This window comes from Panthera onca, chromosome F2, assembly GCF_046562875.1.
Source record: "Panthera onca isolate mPanOnc1 chromosome F2, mPanOnc1 haplotype 2, whole genome shotgun sequence".
Lineage (NCBI taxonomy): Eukaryota > Metazoa > Chordata > Mammalia > Carnivora > Felidae > Panthera > Panthera onca.
In genome coordinates, this window is record NC_138356.1 from 74,681,235 (window position 1) to 74,693,121 (window position 11,887).

An 11,887-nucleotide genomic window follows, 5' to 3' on the forward strand; every position below is an offset into this window, starting at 1 on the left:
GAACGGGCTTTCTCTGCCAATATAGATGCTGTCCAGCTCATTCCCCACTTCGGGCCGGGCCCTCGGCTCGGTGCTGAGGCACAAAGACAAATTATCGCGTTCAGACAAGCGAGTAGCTGATCACAGAGCAGTGGGCGGGGAGAAAGCAGAGGTCCCAGGGGCCGTGAGGGGCGCCTAAGTCAAACCAGAGGATGTGCTCCAAAAGGTGAGCCCAAGCTGGGTACAAAGGACAAGCAAAACTAAGCTTAGGCGTGTGGGGATGGCGTTCTAGACACGCCCACCGCATGAGCAAAGGCAGAACCTATTCCCAGCAATCATACGGGGGCCCTGAGGGTGTGACCACATCTGGCAAGCTTCCACATGTTCAGAAGCTGCCTCGGTCGTGCCCAGGCCACCCCCACTTGCTGGGGGGGAGCCTCAGGTCCCCTCTGAGTTCCATGCCCATTCGTTCCCTGTCCTTCCAAGGCTCCTGGGGCCCTGCCCGCCCTCCTCTCTTTCCATGGACCTGCCTCCACGCCGCCTGACCAGGCACTCAACTTTCCACCCCCCCAGAGCAAGACCGCTCAGTCTACTACTGTGCCCGGCACGCCACCCCAACTGTGCCCATGTGAGACCGATATTCTGGGCCTTTCCAAGGTTGGAAAGTGAGTGATGGTCACAATAAGGAAATAGGCAAGGGAGGTGACCAGCAGCAGGCATGGGGCCATGACCAACAGGCGTCTCTACCCAAGTGCCTGCTGGCCTGAGGTGGGGTCTGCTCGGTAAGGGGAGATGGGGCCCCAATGTCTGTCTAAGGCCTTTGTGGGTCTTTCCTATGGTGATGCTGGGGTCCCCTCATCCTCTTTTTCCCTTCGTATTCGAAGTGGAGCTCATTAGGTCTTCCCTCCCTCTGAATGAAACTCGCCTCCTTCCTCTCCCGCCCTCACCCAGCCGTCAGCAACATCTTGGAGTCCAGTTGTGTGCAAGGCCAGAGGTGAGGGTGATGAGAAAGAAGGGGCACTCTGGTCCCCCTCATGAGGAGATGGCAGATCAGCTGAAGCCAGCCACGGTAGAGCTGGGGGAACGGGGCTATGGGCAGAAGAAGTAGCCAACAGGGACGAATAAGGAGAAATTTCTCCCCCACACACTATAGGCAGAGACTTGCCACCTAATGGCGGCGAGTGTGACCTCCGACACCGACGCAGGTGTCTGGACCAACGGGGTCCCAGAGCGAGACAACACAGCATGGGAATGCCAGCGCTCAGCCTCAGGTGCCAAAACCATTGTTCCTTCCTCCTTCCGGTGTCCCTCCTAAACGCGGGCCTGGGCCCTTCTGAAGTTCTTTGCCTGTAAAACAGGAGAAGAAAAAGCCCACCGCAGAGCTGATGTGGGCTCCAATAAAATCATGGCTGGACTCAGAGGCCTTGCTGGCCTCTCTGTGTGGCCAGGGGGAGGGCCATGGCTGTGATTTGGCAGAGGCCACGCCTGCTTTTGAACCTGTAGCCTGCACCTGGCCAGTGTTGGGTCTCGGGGCCAGTTACTTAACATCTCTGAGCACCTCCTGAGTTAGGGATGAAATGCCTATATCGACACCCCTCCAGGGTGCTGTGAGGAATGAGTAAATCGACATCCATGGATGGCACAGGAAAGCACTAGGGACACTGTAACTCTTCAAGAGGTGAATCGTCATGATTAAGAGCAATAGTCGTCCCAGAGGTGAATTTCTCTTGTGATGCAGTGCCTCTTACTTAGACGTTTCTGGCTCTCTGCCATGGCCCTTCTTAACTCTGCTCGACAGTGTGTATTAAGCACCTGATTTGTTCCCAGTTCTCTGCAAGTCTGAAGACTGAAGCCCACAGCTCATTACCCTTTGAAGGATGAGCTATAAATACACTGGGTCATTAAAAAGAGGAAGGAGTGCACCTGGACAGTCAAGAACATGTAAATTCGGCCAGAGGAGACTTCAGGGCCCAGAGACCGCCCATCACCATGGTCTTCCTGGCTTCTTCAGAAGAACTCTGGACGTCCAGGTCAGGGACCACAGGTCAGCCAGCTTCCCCTCCGGCTGCCTCGGGAAACCCCCAGGGATCCCTCGCCCTCTGGGGGAAGAGGGAAGTGACCCCTGGTGGGAGGGTCCAACGCTTGGTCCCCAAAGGCATTGTGTTCCCCTCTGTGGACTGGCATGTCCTGAACGTCTCAAACCAGGAGGAGCAGAGGGGAAAGAGGGTGTGAGTTTTGACTGTGCAGCGGATGATTTGGATGACCTTGGGCAAGTTATTGAACCCCTGAACCCCAGTTTTCTCATCTGTACGGTGGGATGCCCTTGAACGTTAGAGAAGACGCAGGAAGTGCATCTGACACATCGTAGACGTGCAACAGAAGTAGTTTCTCTTTCTCTTCCTCCTCTTTCCCTTTTCTCTTAGTGGATTATGTCCATTTCGCATCCGGAGCACTGGGGAAAGTTGCTGGCACGCAGCGAGTGCTCGAGGAATGTTTTTTGAAAGAACGAAGGAGAGCTCTGATTTCCCCAGCTTGGAGTCTGTCAGAATCACCGACGGCATTCTCCCTGTGGGACAGAAGTCACTGTGGGGTGTGGTAGACTGTGCCATGGCCCTGCAATGACGTCTGTGCCCTGACACCTGCCTGGAACCTATGGATAGGTTGTTACATGACCGAAAGGGACTTGGCAGGTAAGATTAAGGTCAGGGACCCTAATAGAGGAAGATTTCTAGAGTGGTTACTTGGGGCCCAATCTAATCACACGGTCCCTTAAAAGCAGAGAACCTTCGCTGGCCAGAGGCAGAAGGGATGCGGCGGAAGGGGAGGGCATGGAGGTTCAGAGCAGAGGAAGGATTCCTCGTGCTCTTGCTGACTCCGAGATGTGGAGGGTCTGCATCCAAGGGCCAGACAGAGGCCCCTTGGAGCTAAGGATGGCCCCCAGCTGACAGCCGGCAAGGAAACGGGACCTCAGTCCTGACCCATAGAGACTGCGATCGAATGTTTCTCTTATTTTCAGGCGATTTGTTACACCAGAAATAGACAACCAATACCCAGAGCCTCCAGAGTATGGACGCTGACCTACCAAGCCCTTTGGCTAATATGTACATTCACCAAGCGTGCCGGAAGTGTCCCCTTCATCACCATTTGCAAATGTCACCTGAGAGCTGGACACCAGGCTAGTGGTTCCCACGTTCCTCTCGTCCCTAAACATCCAGAGCTCTTACTGTGTGGTCACCCAGCCCCATAGCCATTAGGCCTTGGCCCCTAGGGGACCCATCAGGGTAAATTAAAACTAAAACATTTTGGCTGGGAAAATCTTGGGGGACTTTCACTGGAACTAAACGTATCCATGGGCTGGGAGTCTATTTATGTTCCAAACAAAGTCATGATTTTGCCTCCAAGATTCCATAAGCCCCGTGTTGTACCAACGTCCTACGTTCCTTCCCACCGATGGTGTCTCCTCACAGTTGTGTAACGCCTCGCAGCTATTTGACGGTCACAGGAGGAGTGGTGAGGACAGGGAGCAGGTGGAGAAAACCTTACTGGAGAGGGAGCTTGTGGCTTCCTCCATCTTGAACTTGGATATCTCCTGCCCAAGCACCGGGGTGAAAATCCACACCATAAACATAGAAACTGCCGTTTTCCTCCTTCCTCACCTCTCTTCTGCTCACAGGGGCTGAGACTGGACCAGAGCTTTGGGTGCATGGTGGTTTAGACAGAGAAATGGTAAACTCAGTCAGCTGAGCCAGTGACTTCCTCTTTAAAGATCTCCAGGGTGTCTGGGCCAGAAGGGAGGCCAGCTGAACGTTTCTTTCTGAGTTCATTTCCAGTTTTCAGATTAGATATCTGTCCCGACTTAAGAATTATTGCTACCCCCTCTTGCTGATGGGAAAGAGAAGTTGGAAGAATGGAAGCAAGTTTCCAGGGGCTCAGAAACGTCTGGAAGGAGGCTCTTCAGGGAACGTTCTTCGCCATGGACCACGGTGAACAGTAACACTGACGGAGGCTGAACTTGCCAGGCCTTAACCTGTGCTGCTCGTAAAAGTCCTCATTTCCTTCTCGCGTGAAGTGATGGGTGAAACATCTCCTCTACCAAATCCAGAGGCATGAGAAATCCTGTGCAGGGTCGCACCCTGTAAAAGGGACTCAGACCTAGAAGTCTGACTTGGGGCTCAGCCACAGGAGTCCGGCCACACTACCTCGGTGCAGTCCCAGAAAGGGGTGAGTGGGGAGCCAGCTCTTTGAGGGATGGGTTGACGTTAACCATGCAGGGGCAGTGGGGGTTGCCATCAGGCAGAGGGCCGGCCCATCGGGAGGCAAAGGTTCACGGGTTCAAGCCCCACGTTGGGCTCCTCTTAGAGGAGCTTTGGATTGCTTTGGATTCTCTCTCTCTCTCTCTCTCTCTCTGCCCCTTCCCCACTCACACTGTCTCTGTGCCTCTCAAAATAAAGAAATAAACTTAAAAAAAGAAGAAGAAGAAGAAGAAGAAAGAAAATCTCCTACAGAGTCGAGGAGGCACAGTTATGGTATGGGCCCTGTCCTGTCAGTGGTGGAGGGCAGGGGTGAGCAGGCCGGGCAGGACTGGAGGTGCTTCTGGATGTTCCAGCCTCCAGGAGGGCGCAAGCGGAAGGCCAAAAATATCCCCTCGTGCCTCCAGGCTTAGCCAGCTGCCCCATTTGCAGAGTTAGAGCTTCTCGGGCTTTCTTGGCACATCCCTGTGGACTGCGTCCAGAGGACGTGTCTCCCTGTGCAGGGGCCAAGGGGCTCTCCAGGGGCTCTCCATCCCCAGTGACTTCACTGGCCCCAGAGCCACCCGGCCAGACAGTGGATGACATCATAACCACAGCCACGGTCTGGCCTGCCGGGTGACATCACAGGCCCCAAATAGCTCCAACATTTGTGAGCAGTTCAGAGAGTGGGCAAGGTCACGTGGGCCTCCGCCCCCAGCCTTTGCCATTCTTCTGCTCCCTGTGGGGATTCTACCCCAGCTGCTTCTTGGATCGACTGGAGACGTAACGACTTTGATCCCAGAGGCATAAAAATCATTACGAAAAGCAGACCAGCAAAAAAGGAGGGACAGGATATCACCCTAAACCCTAATACCCAGGGAGTCACTTGTAACATTTGGGTGTTTCGAAACGTCCTTCTGTATCATAGGCACACGTGAACGAAAAAGGCCCATATACTACATAGTATTTTGTAGCTAAAAAAAAAAAAAAAAAAAAAAAAAAAAAATTAATCCAATGTGGACCCTCAGTGTGTCATTAGTTACTGGAAATAATTTTTAATCCTGGCATATTACACTAGTACTGAGTCTTGCAGGGAGGTTAGGCTCTGATATCTTGAGTAAAAATCACATACAGTCAAAAATCGCCTGTTAACGCCCACTAGGTAGGGTTGTGGCATAGAGGGTGCCCCAGTGATAATGGTCAGCATTTTCTCTGATGTGGGAGCAAGGCTCTGTTTTTCTGGTTGATCCCAAAGGAGAAGTAGACAGCTTCCATTTACAGACACTTGATTTTTTAAATTCCATATTTTCATCATGCCATGGTTGTTACTATCGGTCTAGTGCCTAGAGCTAAATCTTTACAAGCCGATTCAGCCAGGATGCAATTGCACCGTATTCTACTTTGCTGAACATTCCTCAGGCCCATTGTGACCTCCTCGCCGAGGACACAGATGTTCCAAGAGTCCCAAACAGTCCTGCCTCAGAGACCCAAGTATATGGGACCAGAGTCCTGTTGGAACTGTTGGGGCTTGAAGGACATTTGGAATCATCCCGTCTCCCCCTGCCATTTTCTAGATGGAAGCCGAGGCTTGGAAAGAGGACGGGACCCCCACCCAGCAAGTCAACTGTGGCTGGGCCACATGGGCCACCAGGGTCTCCTGGCAGGCCTCACGGGGACCCTGGGGACCATGTAACAGGGCTCCACCAAGGCAGCCTGGTGTTCATTCTGTCGTTGACCGAGTGGGTCCCAGACTTCCGCTCCTGACCCTTTCATATGAACACCATCGTGTCCCGAGTGTTCATAGTCCCGGGATGTTTGTGACCCATCAGACCCTCACAACAAACCTGGTGAGTAGGTCAGAGCACAGACTGTCACCTGCCATTTCACAGACGGGAAAACCCAGGCTCAGAAGGGATGAACGATCACAAAGCCAGGCCCAGGGGTCTCCCGTGAGTCATTCACCTGACACGATGCACCTGACAAGTGTCCCCTGAACAGCTGTGTCTACCCTGTTTCATAAGATGTTGGGGAAGGAGAACCAGTTCTTTGGAAGTGGTCGGGGCAGAACCTACTAGCAGCCATGGTGGGATTAAAACGCAGAGCTCCTAAGCCCAGACTGGGGTCCTTGGGACCTGTGCGTGTCCGTATAGAGCATTTCCTTCTAGGGAGAACGCCCCCCTCCACTGGGTTCGTGATTTGGGGACAGACAAGGGGTGGGTTTCAGCCCCTATGCTGCGCCCCAAGAGAACCAAGCTACTGCTCAGGACACATGACTTCCTGAGCCGGACACAGAAGGCTTGTCTGCACCTGCTCCCGAGGTGTCTTCTCATGACTACAGATCCCCGTCACCCCGGCTGGGCACGTGTTTGCGGAGGTCATGGTTTTCCATGTCCAAATCTTAGAGACGCAGAATTTCTTCCAGCTGAGGCACCTGCTCCTCAACCCTGCCAGGAACGTGGGAGAAGACGGTGCAGGTGGCCGCCAGACAAGCCATCCACTCGTCCCTTGTAGCAACGGGCTCGGGGGAGGTCGGGAAAGAGCAGGGCCAACCCAGCCCCAGGGTCGGGGGTGGGGGTGGGGGTGGGGGTGTCCCGCCTCCCAGCCTGAGCTCACACGGTTTCCTCGGCCTGGAAGGCTCTCCTCTGTTCTCGCTGCTCAGCCCCTTCTGCCTCCCTGCTGCCCCCTCCCTGCGAAGCCCACCTTTTCCTCCAGGCAGCTGGGCCTCTGTTCTCTCCCCTCCCACAGAACCTCACTCGCTGCAGGTTTACTTTCCCCGGGGGGCTCGGTCGGTGAAGCGTCTGACTTCGGCTCAGGTCACGATCTCTCCGTTCGTGAGTTCGAGCCCTGCATCGGGCTTGCTGCTCAGCGCAGAGCTCGCTTCAGATCCTCTGTCCCCTTTTCTCTCTGCCCCTCTGCCATTCTCTCTCTCTCTCTCAAAACTAAATGCAGGGGGAAAGCTGGCTTTTCTTACTCCAAAAGCCCTCCTGGGGCATGTTCTTTATTTCTTAAAATTCATTTATTTATTTTTATTAAAAATTTTTTTGTATTTATTAAATTTTTATTTTATTAAATTAAAAAATAAATTTTTTAATTTATTTAAAAAAATTTATTTATTTTTGAGACAGAGAGAGGCAGAGCATGAACAGGGGAGGGGCAGAGAGAGAGGGAGACATAGAATCCGAAACAGGCTCTAGGCCCCGAGCTGTCAGCACAGAGCCCGACACGGGGCTCGAACTCACGGACCGTGAGATCATGACCTGAGCTGAAGTCGGACGCTTCACCGACTGAGCCGCCCAGGCGCCCCTCATTTATTTATTTTTGAGAGAGCCAGCGTGAGCAGGGGAGGGGCAGAGAGAGAGGCAGGCAGAGAACCCCCAGCAGGCCCCTGGAGGTGGTGTGTGTGCACATGTGAGCACGTATGTGCTGGGCCTGGAGGCGGGGTGCACGTGCCCACGTGTGCATACATGGGCTGGGGCTGGGGGTGGGGTACCTGTGCGCGTGCGAGCACAGCCGTGCGGGGCCTGGAGGCGGGGTGCGGTGCTCGCAAAGGGCAGAGCTGGAGGTCGGGTGGGGTGTGGGACAGGCAGAAATTTGCACATGATTTGAAATTTCTCAGGCTGCGTCTTGCCAAGTGGTTTGCTCTGAGGCTCAGAACCAGGCCGTGTGGTCTGGGCTGGAACGTAGGGCTGTTGGCGACCGATCCCTGACTCATTCTGAAAGCCTGCGGGCTTGCTGCTCGCTGAGGACCAGAGCCTTCCGCTCCAGCCCGCTCACCCCGGCCTTCCGCGTGGGCCTCGGAGGACCCTTGCTCCCTCCCAAGAGCCAGGAGGGTCCGCGGGAAGCCCTTAGCACGTCGATCACCTCGACTCCCTCCCTCCTGCGGGAACAGTTCCCTTCCCTGGAACACGCTGCCTCTAGTCTGGGCTCCGCGTCTCCCAACTGCAGCTTCCCTACTCTTCCCAGGAGGTCCCGGAGGCTCTTCCAAGTCCCAGGTCCCACTGGCCCTATCTGTTCTGCGTCCCTCCCTCCACTCCTTGCACTCCCCGTGGGGACCTGCCACCCCAGAGCCACGGACACACGACTCCACTTCGCCTCTGCCCAGACGGGGCCACCGAGAGCGCGTCCGGCAGAAGCCATAAAAGTGTTGCTTTTCCACACCACCGACGCGCGCCCCAGACATCTCAGCCCTTCCGGGCCCTTCCCCCGCCACCCTGGGTGAGATTCTGGGTGGGTGGGCCGGGGGCTGAGCCTGGGAATATTGGTTGAGTATATTCACACCCAGCCGGGCAGCTCTTGTGTGCTCCCACGTAGCGGTCCTGACAGTTCGTGAAGGTGGCTGGAATTCGTGGAAACCGTGTTGCTGGTTATTTCCAGGCAGCAAGCATGCTGGAGGCTCGGTCTGCTGACCGGCCAGTGCCCTTGCCTGCCTGCTGTTGAATATTCTCCCCTAGGGGGGAATCCCTCCCACTCACCACCCACCCACACCTGCTGACACTTCCTGCCACTAAGACACTCAAAGAGCCCCCACCCCAGACCAGCCATTGCTTCCGGGTGAGCCACGTTGTCTATTTCTGCCTGGAGCCCCCTCGACCTAGGAACCAATAGACCATGAGCAGAACCAAAGAGAAACTTCACACAGCCTTCTGTCTCCCTAAGCCCCCTCTCCTCGCCCCTCTGTCTACCTGATCCCTCCTTCCCTTATCTGTCCTCGATTTCTGCATAAACTCGATTTCTGCCTGGTTCAAAAGATGCCCTAGGGAATGACCCAGAACCATCTTGCATGGACCTCCACACAGCCCGGGAAGGCACTGCCTCGTGAAAGCAAGGCTTTCCAGTTGCGTTACCCTTGCTTGAAAAGCCCTCAGATGGGAAGCTCATTACCACCCGAGATAAACCCTCTGGTTATTAATGCGACGGATTATGAATTATACGGTCACCAAAGCGGATGACCAAAAACTCACTCAAAAATCTATTTTGAGCCCCCATTTCTGCCAGGTAACAGAAAATACAATTTAGCCGTTTCTGAACAACAAACTGCGTCACTACAAGTCCCTGCGTCATCTCTTTGGGGGTGAACAGTCGGGAGACACCCCTGCCTTTTCTCTCAGGTGCCATCTGAATTCTGGAGTCTCAAGGCACTGATGGGGATTGCATATCTGGCCCGTGTCCTCATCTGCTCCCTCATGACACCCGCCAGATAGACGTGGTCTCTGCCAGGACTCCGTCTTTGTGTGTCGGAATCCCGGGAAAAGCCTGGAAGGGCGGGTTTTGCTCAAGGCGTGAGGCAGAACTCGGTGGCCGTTCCCCACCGCCCTCTTGGCTGTCACAAGGGGAGAAAGTGAGCAGTCATTTGATTCAGAGTACATCTTGCGTATTATTTTTGGGTGTTCTACATTTTAACCCCCAGTGGTATTACAGGCAATTTACAGGAAGTTATTGAAGAAGACTTTGCTCACTATGTAGAAGCTGCTGGTTGATCTGCAGTTGGAATCTGGGCTTTGGAGAAGATACATGTGCATTTGCAAATGAGAGCGTGAACTCTGACACACAAACTAAAATGTGCTCAAGAAACATTCTTGCCCACGATAAAGAATCAGGGTCCAAAAGAATCAGCCTGAGACAACAGCCACATTTCACTGAGGGCCCCGATTTTTTTCTCTTAAAATGTCCATTGCTTCTCTAGCTGCAAAAGTCACACGGATTCATTTTTAGTGTTTTAAATGTAAACAACTGCATAAATTAAAAAAAAAAAAAACTGAACATCCCCCATAATCTTTCTAGGAATTCCAGAAATAGCCATTATAAATGTTTTGACATATTTTCGTCTGGCCTTTTGTCTCCTGAGTGGGTGTGTGTAAAATTATGTCATTCTGCTAATTCTTTACATATATTTTGCATCCTTTTTTTGCCGCGTGTTTTTGTTTTCTTACATCTACAACTATGCCATATACCATCTACTAGTTCTTTCCATCGATCTGATCAGTTTCAGTGAACAGAACACAGGAAAAGGAAAGTCTTCAGGGGGTCACATTCCACTGGGGGCTCAGGGGGTTGAAAATTCACAACAAATAAAATAAATACAAACATTTCACAATGTAGTAAATGGTTGTCAGTGCTATGAAGAACAACAAGTCAGAAGGCAGAGAAGGTATGGTGGGTTAGCATTGCCATTTGACATGGGGTGGCCTCTCTGAGGCCATCACCTCAGAGAGGTGATATTTGAGCCAAGTCTCGAAGGAGGTGAAGGAAAGAGCAGGATGGATCTTTGGGAGAGAACATCCAGGAAGAGGGAACAGCAGGTGCAAAATCCCTGAAGCGAGAGGGGGCTTGGACTGTGGAGGATAGGAGGGGGTAGGAGTAGGTGGGGTAAACTGAGCCAGAGAGAGAAGGGGAGGAGATGAGGTTTTTGAGTTGAGGCCAAGGGTCCAGTCACTCTTAGAAGCCAATGTAAAGAGTCTGGATTTTCCTTTAGATGGGATGGTAAGACATTAGAAGACTCGAACAGAGCGACATAATACAGCTCACCTTATAAAAATTCCTCAGGGCGCCTGGGTAGCTCAGTTGGTGAAGCGTCTGATTTCAGCATGGGTCATGATCATACAGTTTGTGAGCTTGAGGCCCGTGTCAGGCTCTAGGCTGACCGTGCGGAGCCTGCTTGTAGCCCTCTCTGCCCCTCGCCCACCCCACTCTCCCTTTCTTTCTCTCTCTCTCTCTGCCTCTCCCTCTCTCTCCAAATACAACTTTAAAAAACAAACAGTAAAAAACAATTTAAAAATAAAAGAATTCTTCTGGTTTGGCATGGAGAAAAGGCTTTAGAGGGAATCGGGGTAAAAACCAAAATCAGCAGTAGAAACCTCCTCCAATGAACCAAGCAAAAGATAGTGGGAAGTTGGGCTGGGATGACAGGAGGCAAGGTGAGAAGTGCCAGATTCCAGATCTGTTCGGAAGAAGGCAGAGAGGACTCAAGAATAGGGGAGTCCCGAATGTCACTCTAGATGACATTCAAGGCTTTCGGGTTAGATGAGATCACCCAGGGGGTGTGTCCTAAAGAAGAGAGGGACCCGGGAACTGAGCCTTGGGACATACTGACAAGCAGAAGTTGGAAAGGGACAAAGAGTTCAGGTGGCGAGACAGAAAACCAATCTCTTTTGGGAGCCAACTCAGTAGGTTGTGGATGCTGGAATCCCCATCCCAATCTTGTGGGAAACCATGTTCTCCCCACGTGACAGATGAGGGAAACCGAGGTTCAGAGAGAAGAAAGGACTTCTCTCAGGTGTTGAATAAGAAAGAACAGATGTTGTGGATGACGTATGGGAAAGCTTCTTGGCCTGGCTATGTCCTGCACCTGCACGTTGGTCATGCCAATATGGAAGCTGGCATTTCTCTTTCCACACTAGTCATCAACCATGACAGAAAGGGAGTTGATTGGGATGCACATTCCAGTGTCCTCCCTCTTGGGTGAGATAATTCTGAGACAGGTTCTACAGTCTTCCCCAGAACTCCTCAGCGGGGCTGGGTCCCTGTTGGCCACGGTCATCATTGCGGATCGATAATATTCCCTACAGCCCCTGCCTCACTTGTCCATTTTCATAGCGTCGTTTTCCAGATCACCACCGCCCCTCCCCCCAAAAAAAATTCCCTTGTACTTGAATTCTTATCTTGGTTTCTTCTGGAAAAAT